This window comes from Ambystoma mexicanum, chromosome 13 (genome assembly GCF_040938575.1).
Source record: "Ambystoma mexicanum isolate Mex_15411 chromosome 13, UKY_AmexF1_1, whole genome shotgun sequence".
Taxonomy (NCBI): domain Eukaryota; kingdom Metazoa; phylum Chordata; class Amphibia; order Caudata; family Ambystomatidae; genus Ambystoma; species Ambystoma mexicanum.
In genome coordinates, this window is record NC_090938.1 from 716535779 (window position 1) to 716547932 (window position 12154).

General features: G+C 48.3%; 1 protein-coding gene across 3 annotated transcripts in view; it reads left to right on the plus strand.

The window, feature by feature from the left end:
• Nucleotides 1-12154, plus strand: part of LOC138521782 (E3 ubiquitin-protein ligase TRIM39-like) — a 202296-nt gene that overhangs the window by 146956 nt on the left and 43186 nt on the right. The gene's annotated exons all lie outside the window — the stretch shown is intronic.

Here is a 12154-nt window from a genome sequence, read left to right on the forward strand (position 1 = left end):
GGCACCCAGGGTGTTCACCAAGTGCCTCGCACCGGTGGCGGCGCGGCTGCGCCTAGAGGGGATCCACGTCTACCCCTACCTGGACGACTGGCTCATCCGAGCGAAGACGAAGGAGCTCGCCGTGGAGCACACGGCAAGGACCGACCAACTACTCACAGACCTGGGATTCTCCATAAACTATGCCAAGTCCCACCTGGTGCCCGCGCAAGACGCACTGTTTCTGGGAGCGAAGCTCGACACAGTGTCGCTTCTGGCCTCTCCGTCGGAGGAAAGGACGAGGGCCATCTTGGGCAAGGTACAGCGGATGCTGGTTGCGGACGCGGCCAGGGTGAGGTCTATCAAGTCCCTCCTCGGAATGATGTCTTCTTGCATTTATCTCATCCGCCTGTGCAGGCTCCGGATGCGCCCGTTGCAGGAGTTCCTGGACGCGCGCTGGATCCAGACGACAGGCAGCTTTGAGGAGAGGATCACACTCGACGAGAGTTTCCGACGAGCGATCCGGTGGTGGGGCACCCGCGCGCATCTGACGGCGGGCATGGACTTCCAGACCCCTAGCCACCAGAAGACAGTGACCACGGATGCCTCCCTGGAAGGGTGGGGAGCGCACACCGAAAATCTGCACGCGAGAGGCCTTTGGCTTCCGACGGAGAAGTCCCTCCATATCAACGTCCTGGAGCTCCGTGCAGTGTTTTGGGCCCTCAGGTCCTTTCTTCCGTCCCTCAAGGGCAAGGTGGTGAGGATCTTCACCGACAACACCACCACCATGTTCTACATCAGGAAGCAGGGCGGTACCAGATCCCCAGCCCTGTCCAAGGAGGCGCAGGATCTGTGGCATTGGGCCGTCGCCCAAGGGATGTTTCTGGTGCCGTTTCATCTTGCAGGAATAAAAAACACCATCGCCGACTCGCTCAGCAGAGAGCTGCGCTTGTGCCATGAGTGGGAAATACGACAGGATCTAGTGGACCGCCTCTTCCGACGGTAGGGCACACCCCAGATTGATCTGTTCGCGACGGCGACGAACTCCAAGTGCCGGAGGTTCGACAGCAGGTTTCCCCAGCCGAGGAGCATGGGCGATGCTTTCTCGTTCTCCTGGGAGGGCCTGTTTCTATACGCGTTCCCTCCATTGCCGTTGCTGATCCGGCTCATCAACCAGCTCAAGAGGCCACGGTGCAGGATGATCCTCGTCGCACCTGCGTGGCCGAGGCAGATATGGTTCCCGGACCTTCTGGACTTGTCAGCGTCCCCGTCAATCAAGCCGCCAGTGGACGCGGATCTTCTCTCCAGGGAAGGAGGCGCCATCCTCCATCACGACCCGAAGTCGCTGAACTTGCAGGCCTGGCTCCTGCAGCGTTAGAGTTTGGAGGCTACAACATACCGGCCGACTGCAGAGAGGTTCTTGCAAAGGCCAGGGCGTCCTCAACTCTTAAATGCTAAGGACACAAATGGAAGAGGTTCTCTGTCTGGTGCCACGCACAGAAGATTAACCCTCTACGGATTACGGCTCCCCAAGTACTGCCGTACCTACTGACGCTGGCCAAGGCTGGACTGGCGCATGCGTCCATCAAGATTCATCTTGCTGCGATCTCCCGATACACCAGAACCACGGGACGGACGTCTTTGTGGTCTCATCGTCTGGTGAAAGAATTCATGAAGGGACTGTTCAGATCGTTCCCGCCGGTGAAGGCTCCGGCCCCGGCGTGGGAGCTCAACGTGGTGCTGACCAAGCTCATGGGACCTCCGTTCGAGCCTCTGCACTCGGCTCCGTTGAAGTTCTTGTCGTGGAAAACAGCGTTTCTTGTGGCCATCACCTCCGCACGACGGGTGGGAGAGATCCAGGCCCTTTCCTGCAAGCCCCCGTACTTGACTTTTCACGACATGAGGGTAGTGCTCAGGGCGCACCCCTCCTTCATGCCCAAGGTGCCGTCGGACTTCCACCTCAACGAACCCTTGGTGTTGCCTGTTTTCTTCCCGTCGCCTTCGTCGCCGGCTGAAAGGACTTTGCACTTGCTGGATGTGGCTAGAGCGCTGAAGTTCTACGTGGACCGCACAAAGTGTTTTCGGAAGACGTCAACTTTTTATGAACTTTGGACTTGTCAATCAGGGGAAGGCTCTCTCGAAGGCCTCCATTTCCAGATGGCTCTCCGGCTGTATCATGTACTGTCATCGGTTGGCAAACCGACCGCTGCCTGGCCGTCCGAGAGCCCATTCCACCAGAGTGATCGCAGCTACCACGGCGTTCCTATCTGGTGTGCCCTTGCTGGACATCTGCAGGGCTGCTACGTGGGGGTCGACGCACAGCTTCACGAAATTCTACTGCGTCGATCGTGATTCCAGGGAGGAGTCCAGGGTTGGCCAAGCAGTGCTGCGCAACCTGTTCGCCTAAGGTGAGCCTGGTGAGGAGGTAAGAATTGCTTAATGTTGAGTTTTGAATATAATGCTTAATGTTGAGCCTTTGCCACCTCCCGTGGTTGTGCATGTGTGTACTGCTATGTATTCTTTTATTCATGAGCATGTGAATCCATGCCAGACCCCATGCTGGAGAAGGAACAAGTTACTTACCTGTAACTGTTGTTCTCCAGCATGGGTCTGGCATGGATTCACATGCGAACCCTCCCGCCTACCCCTCTGCGGCTCTTCACTTGGTCATACTGCCACTTCACATGCTACCAAATCTGAAGATGGCTGCCAGAGGCGGGGCTTAGGGAGAGGGCAGTCATTGGCTGTGGTCAGTATGACGCAAAGATCAGTGATTGGTTACTACTACGAAAGACAGATCAGAAACGAAACTGATACTGATTTTTCTTTACCGAGGATTCCCAGCCTGACGACGGGGAATATTCATGAGCATGTGAATCCATGCCAGACCCATGCTGGAGAACAACAGTTACAGGTAAGTAACTTGTTCCTTACACTTAGATTTTTTACAGTCCCAGTAGGAATTATTTCCTTCTACAAACAGAAGGTAGCATAGCATCTTATGTATAGGGCAGAGGCTATCCTGCAATTATCATGGAAAATCTGGGAAAAGCTGGAAGGCTGGTTCAGGTGGAGCGTACTGTGTCTTCCAAATGCGCTGCCAATGAGCTTTAATTAGACCAGAATTGAAATTGCAATCTCTCGAATCCATGGTCTTGTGGAAAACACTTGCCTTATATAGAAAATATGTTTGTGAACCATCAGTGATCCCATTCGAAATTCTAGACTTCCAGAAAGAAGGGCAGGATAGGCAACTGACACTGGAGGAGGAAGGTGGAGAGGATCCTGGAACAGATGGCGATAGAAATAGGTGAACTGGTTGCCAATCCGACTAAAGTCAATAAGAAACTACTAGTTATGGATTGAATGAACACTGTAGAGCAATGGGGATTTACCAAATTGAGACGGCCTTCGAATGCAGAAAAAAAGGCTTGAACTCTCTCCCATTGTAGCTACAAAAATTCCCTTCACCGATCTATCGGGATCTTCTTCTTAGATGCCGGTTGAATATTCTAAGTATGGGCAAGGAAAATGCCAGGGATCACAAATGCCCAATGTCGATTTTGTAAGGTGAATGGCTCCATAGAAACACTACTCCATTTGATAACTGCTTGCAATCAATTGGGAGATATGAGAGATACATTTCTGGAGGGGCATGTGGTTGCTGTTGGATCTCTGAGACCTTCTGAATGGTGGAATGGGTTCTTTTGGTGGAAAAGATCCGTTTGGTGATTGCGGTGATGAAGATGGTTGAATCTGTGTTAAACAAAGGGAAGGAATTAGAGGAGGAGGGTGTAAACATGCCTGTTTAGGATTATTTTGAGTTTATTCCCACCTTCTGTATCTGTTTTTTGTCTCGGATGTCCTGATTATTCATTGGGGAGATTCAAAGTGTTATGTGAAAGTTAACTTGATTTTGAAAGGATATTGTATGTTAAAGGTTTTACCGTGTTCTGTTCTAAACCAATAAAACATTTTAATAAAAGATGATGATCAGAAGAATAGATAGGCAAAGCAGTTACAGGAGAGCTCAATAATGAGGAGACTAATAGAAGATCCAGAATGGAGCCGGAAACATGGGACGGAGGAGTGGGAAGAGCAGAGAGGTTGGAAAAATCAAGGGTAGCAAGAAATGGAAGTGAAGAATGAATTGAAGAAAGAAGGAGATTAAAGTCACCCAAGAGTATAAGTGGGGTAGAGGAAGGTAGAACAACAGAGATTAAAGCATCAATATCCTCACAGAAGGTAGCATCCGAACCAGGAGGGTGATAAACAAGTTGAACAGTAAGCAAATACGGTTTCAGAAAGATAGTTAAGTAATATTCAAAAGACGGAAAACTAGTAAGAGAGGGAGAGGTAACAAAAGATGAGGAATAGAGAATGCCTGTACCACCTCCTTGTGATGCAGGACGAGGAGTGTGCACGAAAGCAGCGGCAGAAGTAGAAAGAATCGAGGTATTGGAAGGTGAGAGCCAAGTATCAGTGATACACATGACATGAAGATTTAGACAGAGAAAAATATCAAGCGTGAGGCATCCAACCATCTGTAACCTTGACTGAGCCTTCACTGGCCTTGTTAAATGAATCTTATTCCTCTTTCCACCTCCTTGGCTGGCATTGAGCAGCTCCTCCTCCTCTCCAGAGGCTATCACCTCCTTTGCCATTCTATGACCTCCTCTGTATGTTATCACCTATTCCACTTCCAAGCTACTGCCCTTTCCTGCTGTTGTCAACTCCTCCAAACTACTTCCCCCTCCTGATGTTACCTCCTCCACTAAACTACCGCCTACTTGTGACTCCTCCCCCTTACTTGCAGCACAACCTAATCTGCTCTTCTAATGCCTTCCAACAGTCTCCAACCTCCTGCCACAACTGCCTTTTCCAACAACCTGCACCAACTGACACTGACCTGGCTTTTATAGTTCTTTTCCTCCCTCCTCCGGGATGAGGTTCTGTACCGGAAGTGTATGGGTGGGCCAGAGCAGCAGTTGGCTGCTGGTTCACTGTGCACCTGGGCTACTTTGACCTCAGAGGATGGACCAGGCTGACAACTGGCCAGTGCACAATCTTGGAATTCACTTTCTTCCTTGGGGCTACCTATTTAGAGCCAAGGTCTCCTGTGCTTCCAGTGTGCAAATTAAAGTCAGGAAACACACTGGGTAGGTAAGGTATGAACGTTTGTTTCAGTAAACGCTGTTTATTCGTGAGGAAACGGGAACGTTGTATCCTTAGCAAGGCAATGCTTTCTTGGGAGCTCATTGTTAAAATGGTACTTTGTTGTACAGATGAGGCTGCAGTCACGGGTAGGTTGATAACTTCTTTACTGCAAGTTCTGGTTACAGGTATGTGCATTAGGTTATAAATGCACAGAGACCTCCACCGGCAATGACATTCACAGAACTATTAAAGGAAAACACTATCAGCTTTCTGCATCCAAACATTTCACAGGCCTTCCACAGCTCACAAGCTCACAGCACAGACACGAATGGAGAAGCACAAAGCAACATATCTCCCTTCTTTTAAACCAAAAGCAAATCAAAGCGAAAGCAACAAAGACCAAAGCCTCTGAAACAGACCACTCCATCCCATCACCACAACAAGGAGCGAAGGTCCTACTCAACACAACCCCTCCCCAGCCTTACGCGTGGTACACAACAAAACAAACCCACACTCAAACCACTCTACAGTCCTCGCATGCTGGCCAAACAGCAGAGCAACACACACAGGGAACCAGCCCTAAACACTGCACAGCTTGACTACCCACTTCCAACCAACTCAGCCATCTTCCTTCAACCATTCGCCAGACAACACAGTGGTGCACTAAATAGCGCTCCAGATGACCAACACCACTACCCAACTGCTCAACAGAAACCAACACAACTTGATAGCGCACAACCACACACTGGGTGTTAACAGCCCAAGTTCGCAAAAAATGAGCACTAAAAATGTTTTTTTAAATGTGGGTTAAAACCCCAAGACAACCATGGTGCCGTAGAACTACCCCCCACGGAGCGTACCGGGTGTCTCCCCTTCCCACAGATAGCACGTCACGCAGGCACAGATGGAAATGTTTTGGGTTTCCAACTCCCCCTAACACAACCAAAGCACAACTCTGTGGGCCAATGAAACACTGACCTGGGTGTCCCACACCCCTAAACCAAACAACAAGAACTACATTATGCTAAATCACTGGGGTGTCTAACCGCACTAAAGCTCGAAAACCAAAACACCTTTGGGTTTCCAACACCTCTACCAAATGAGTGTCCACACTCGAGGACGGCCCGTAGCTAGCTCTGAGCCCAATGCAGCGGACGCAACGCTACCACATACACACTAACCTCTGGCCGCCTCAACTTAACCAGTGGTTTGCTAGGCTACCAGCCAAGTTTACAAGACAAACGTGCACCCTCACACAAACAGCATGCAGTAAATAAGATAAATAAAGGTACACAGTAATTGAAGAACCATGTCCTTAAAAAGTGCATGCCCAAATCTTAAGTCTGCAAACATGCTGTTGGTTCCTGCTGAGGCAAAAGTTAACACAAAACACATAATTTGCAATTGCTGCTCTTACTGACAAAACTAAATAGAGGACATGACATGCACAAAACACACTAGCCCAGTACTCCTCACACGACAGTCCTTAAGAAATCTCACACAGGCCTTGCGTCGCGTCCCTAGCATTGCAATGCTACCTACCCCTCCTTGTCTCAAAACATGTGCAGCACCCCATAACAAGCACCACATGTCTGCACTTCCAAATGCATGTAGTAGATGTCATCAGCAGGGGAGACCGCACAGGTCTCTAGGGGAGAGCACACACGTCTCTAATGGCAATGGCAAAGATGCTTCACGTGACAGCCTGCGTCCCAGTTGGCTGACAGTACCTTAAAACAGACTGCATTGCGACTCTAATGGCCCAGATTCTTCACTGCCCCTCTCTCACCACCGCCAGACACCACTTCGGCATGTGCCACTTCACAATTCCTTCTCTTGTTAGCTTTCTTGCTGTGTCATCTCCTGCGCGGAATAATCTTTCTGCTAAGAAGCCAGAACACCAGCGCCTGCCCTGCCAGAACGCGATGCTACACGTCACATCCCTGAGGTCCTTTGTTCTAACCTGTTGCAACGTCATCATGTAGTCTTCGCCACCAGAAGTGGAAGCGCTTCGCTGTTTGCTCACAAGTGCTGCACCGTCCATCGTCCCTCAACAGTGAAGCCTTCATTTCACTGTAAAAGTCAGGAACGGGTGAAAAACAAAAGCAAAACATGTGGGGGTCCATAGAATATAGTGGGGAAAGTTGCTAAAAGAAAAAACGTTCCTAACCGGGCCAATAAAGAACACACTATTGATGAACTGGTCTGGCATATTTGCATACGCTCAATCCCCTCCTCCAGACTGCTCGATCTGCAAAGTAGTACATAAATATCTTCCCATAGTACTAATGGCCCCACTGTGGGCATGACAAACCTGGTTACCCCATCTTGGGAGGATGGCATTCAACCACGCATTACTACTTAGGTAGTACACAACTTACTGTTGGGGAGAATTCTCATTTCTGTGCTAATTCCCTTCAACCTTAGAGACCCCCAGCTGTTTTGCTGGACTTAAGGACTTTGTAATGTGAACCCTGGAGTGAGTGAGCCCCTTTTCTCACTTTCTCATGTATTTTGATCTGATTTAGATTGTGTTTCCTTTGTTTTTGGAGTCTGACAAACTCCAGCTGCATCTACTATTTGTATGGTGACACACAGCACCTTCAGTGCGCAGTGTCACAGAGAAATCCTTTAGATTTCTCTTAAAGTTTAAATACCTTTTCTTGTGAGAACTACTGCTCCCAAGAATAGTAAAGTGAAATTGACTTTACTTACCTTTTCTCTTTGTATGTCCAGCACACACCACCTTATGAGGAGGTTTGGTGGGGGGGGGGGGGGTTAATTAGCCCCTTTTCCTACTTACTTGTGTAACTTTGTTTGTTACCCTCACTACATTAAATCGCTGGTGGCAGAGGTTTAATTTTCCTACCATTCTGTTTTTCTACCACAGGCTGAATCCTCAGCTGCAGTATAGCACCCATGGGTGACCATTTTGTCAAAAGGCCCAGTCTTCTTTTTTTGCCATTTTCTGTGTGCGAGGTCTTTCTTGGGTTTTACTCTGCATGCCAAGACAGGTTTGAGCCCTTTGTTCTTTTTGACTTTGGCAGGCTTCAGTACTGAAACCCGCCTCTGGCTCCAGTGTGTCTGGAAGCACAAGAAGTGAGGGAGATACCGGAAACTCCTCTGTCCTTCGTCTCTAGGGAAACCTGAATGCACCCAGTCCTGTTTGAGTGACAGCTAGGCTGTGTATGAATGGGAGAAACCTGCATAAAAGGCAATGGTTTTGGGACTAGAGGCAGAGTCGTCGACCACTGGGGAAGAACAACCTGACAAACCATGAATGAAGCTTGCTGCATCCTCCTGGACCGTTGATCTGCCCAGTGAAGCCCTGCTGCTGTGCTGAAACTCCTTTTTCTGATCGACAAGAGAAGCTCCGGAAGGGACCACTTCTTCCCTTGGGTTAGTGGGACCAACTAACCCTGAGACGAACTCCACTGGAAGACCTTACCCGACTGGCTGTACTTCTTTGCTGCTGCAGGAACCGAGTACCAGGGGCCGAGAAATCCTTAGTCGAGTGCAACGTCTGTGATCCGGCCAAAAATTCCAGGAGTCTCCCCAGGACCCTCCAGAAGCAGGACAACCAGTGCTTAGTCACCGCACTAGAGTGCAGGACTCAAGGAGTGAAGGAAGCCTAACCTTTGTCCAAGATCTGCGGTGGTGCTATTTACAGAGCGCTGAAACCGTGAAGTGCTGCTGATCCAAAAAGAGCCTGTCGCTGCCGCTGACCTCCGAATTGTTGCTAAAGGAGTCCCCAGACGTCCCCCCCATCTTGTCCCCACGACTGAGGCCCAGGAAAACAGGATCTGCATCACTGTAACGAGACAGAAGCCAGCTGGACCCTCTTCTTCTAACCAAAGGTACTGTTCTGACTTGTGGGTACTTACCTCAGTGTCTGTACCTCGCTCTTCTCAGTTGAGACTTAGAGTAAATGCTTTTTTAAAGTTGATTTCAGCTGCAACCTTCACAAGTGTAACAGCGTGTGACCCTACAGTGATTTTTCTTGAACAAACTCTCTAACTTTGTGCGAGACTTTTTACTATCTAAGAAGTGCCTCCTCTCCATAGACTTTGCTCCAATTGACTTTGGCTGTCCTGGCTCCCTGCAGACTCTTCTATTTCCATTGACTTTGATTCTTACTATCCCTCATAGGTGATACATTGGTTTTTAACTAATATTGCTGGGAAAGGTTTTTATCTAGACTTCATTGGAAGATATGAAGTGCTCACGTGCTTTGAGAACCTGTTTAACCTTTTTCTTTCCTTGAACCTTTCCTTTCTACCAACCTCAGAATTTACAAAGTGTACTAGTGATACAGTAAATGCAATTACTGTCCTAGTTAGTGAAGTCACCTCCAGGGTATAGGAAGTATGTAAGAAGCATCTCTAAAGAGTATCTACTATCTTTGTGTTAATTCTGTGAAAGTATTTAAAGTATATTTGATTGTTGCATACATTGCCCTTTTTAAAGAATGCTTATTTTAAAACGTATGTTAAATAATTATTTTAACTACAAACCTTGAGTGTGAGTGTTATTTGGATACTTGTATTGGTTGATTTCATTGCTACAGCTCACATTTACCCCTCTTGAGATACGTTTGGCTGCTCAGTCACACTACGAACTTGTGTAGTACAGACTAAGACTAATAGGTGCGTAACCTAATAACAAGAGGACAAGTGTTGTGTAGTCTCCCACAGGGTTACTACATCAATTCTTGCCTAACACAGCAACTCGGACAGTTAACACATCCATGCCCACAAACCGAAAACTTGGCAGCATAGCCTAGAATTCGGTCATTTAAAACTTTCAACATGATGCATGGAATTTCTGAGGGGTGTGAAAAACCCAAGGGATTTTTCCCCATCAACCCTCTTGGTATCCTCTCTTGGGGTGGCTAGGGAGGGGTTATTGCTGTTGGGTCCGGACCCAGGGAGTGGACCAGAGAGAGAGGAGTCGTCCTCTTCCCCTAACAGCATTTTTTATAATTTTCCTACCACCCCTCGGAAACACTACAACTCCCATAATTCTGCCTCACTGTTTGTTCCCAACACCACTGAGACGAAGAAGAGGCAAACGGGTGCAGTGAAGATTACCCATAGAAACCAATGTACCATGTATTCCTATGGGCAGTCTTCATCTTGTCCCGTTAGCCAGGTCAGGTAGGGCTGGACAACCACTGACACCTGACTTGTTAATTCTCCCAGCCAGTATAAAAGGTGGAGCACAAAGGCACACTTTGAGCAAGCTGGGAATGCTGGAGGAGGCACAGAGGCCAAAAGGAAGAAACCTGAGCTGGATCTCTCCCTGCAAGGCCTGGAGCAAAGAGTACTACGAAATTACTGGGCCTGAGTGCAGGGGAGGCTGCATTATGGCGAGGGAGCTCTCACTAGCAAAATAAGAACATGGCATTATGGGACTTGCCGTCCAGAGACATTTTCGTGTGGTTAAACTCAGAGCAAAGTGATGCACAAGAAGATCTTCCAGGGCAACATCGAACCAGGTGGAGCAGGGCGACAGGCCGAGGGACGGAACCGAGGTACGGAGAAACCTTTGACACCCTGCGACAGACCATTGCCTCCGAAGGGCCTTGAAGGTTGCGCAAGGAAGCCCAGCCAGAGAGAAGAGATAAACCTCTTTTGTGTTTCAAAGATACTAGCCATCCTCCCGGATGAATGGCAGAGTTGGGGAGGTGCAGCAGCAGTTGTGGTATCAGCCTTGATTTAAGGATCAAAGCCGCGAAAGACAAAAATGAATTAGCACAGCCGGTGAGTTAATGAAAGCAATGAAAGTCTGGCCTGTGTTAATTGAAACTTGACGGCAACAGTATCGGACTAATGAAGGTTGTGCGCGTGCCGATAAGACACGAGAGAAAGCAAAGCATTGTACAGAACTGTAAATTAAAGATACAAAGTAAGAGCGGTCCGGCGAAAGAAGATTGCCCCTTCGAAAATCTCTGTGAAATGTCCGATGCCGTATAAGCGGCGGGAAGAGAAAGAAACCGAGATGCAAGATTTGAACTGTTAGGTTTGATCCCAGCAGAGGGAGACCTGATTGTGAGAGATATCTTTCAACTTTGAAATAAGTACTTTGCTCGAAACTACATTTATCAAGAGGCCTTGCTGTAGGAGAGGAAAAGTGGCGTTTTTGGAAAGAATGTCGAAATGGTCATGCTGAGGTAAGAGCAAAAGCCTCGCAGTTTCGAAAGTCTTCGACAGGGGAAGAAAAGTGAAAGAAGGTTTGAGCCCAACAGGGGAAGTCTACGACGGTGTGATTGAAGCTTGGCCAAGGGAACCCCGACAAATTGTGATTGAAAGGTTTGAGCCCGGCGGAGGGAAACCTGTACTCAATTGTGGTAACCAGAAGGAAACAAACTTTTGTTGAACTGTATTACATGCTAAACGTGACCTGGGCTGGAGTGAGAGGTCCAGCGGGTAATCTAGTGACTTTTCTTGGAAGGCCAAGTGGGCCCTTGTCCACGAAACAAACTGCATCCTTGAATCCGAAGCCAGAGTGTCACAAGGTCCGAGTGTGCCACCTTACCCCGTGCTACAAAATGTGGGGGAGGGAGTTTACTCAGCCATATTGACATTTCTTTTCAACACTGATTTTCCTTTTTTTTTTTTTTGCATTACACATTCCCTTTACACATTTATTGCATTAGAAAGATGGCAGGCATTAGGTTTATTAGTGTAGGCCATTTTATTTTGACTAAGGACTGACTAGGACTGTATTATTTTTGTTTGATGGTTGGGAATACTCCCATCTTAGTTATAGGGCAAGATAGTTTCCAACCCCTTTTAAACCATCAATAAAGATTTTGAAACTTGCAGCTCTTGTGTCAGTGTCTACTTGTGATACCAAGTCTCCCTTACAGAGGCCATAAAACCCAATGGTAGACACTGGTCCTCATTATGACTCTGGTGGTAGCCGTGCCGGAAAAAACAGCACGGCTGCTGCCAGAGTCCTGTTTTTTTTTCAGCGCCTGGCAATGGGGAATCACCGGGGCATTACAGCCCTAGTGGTC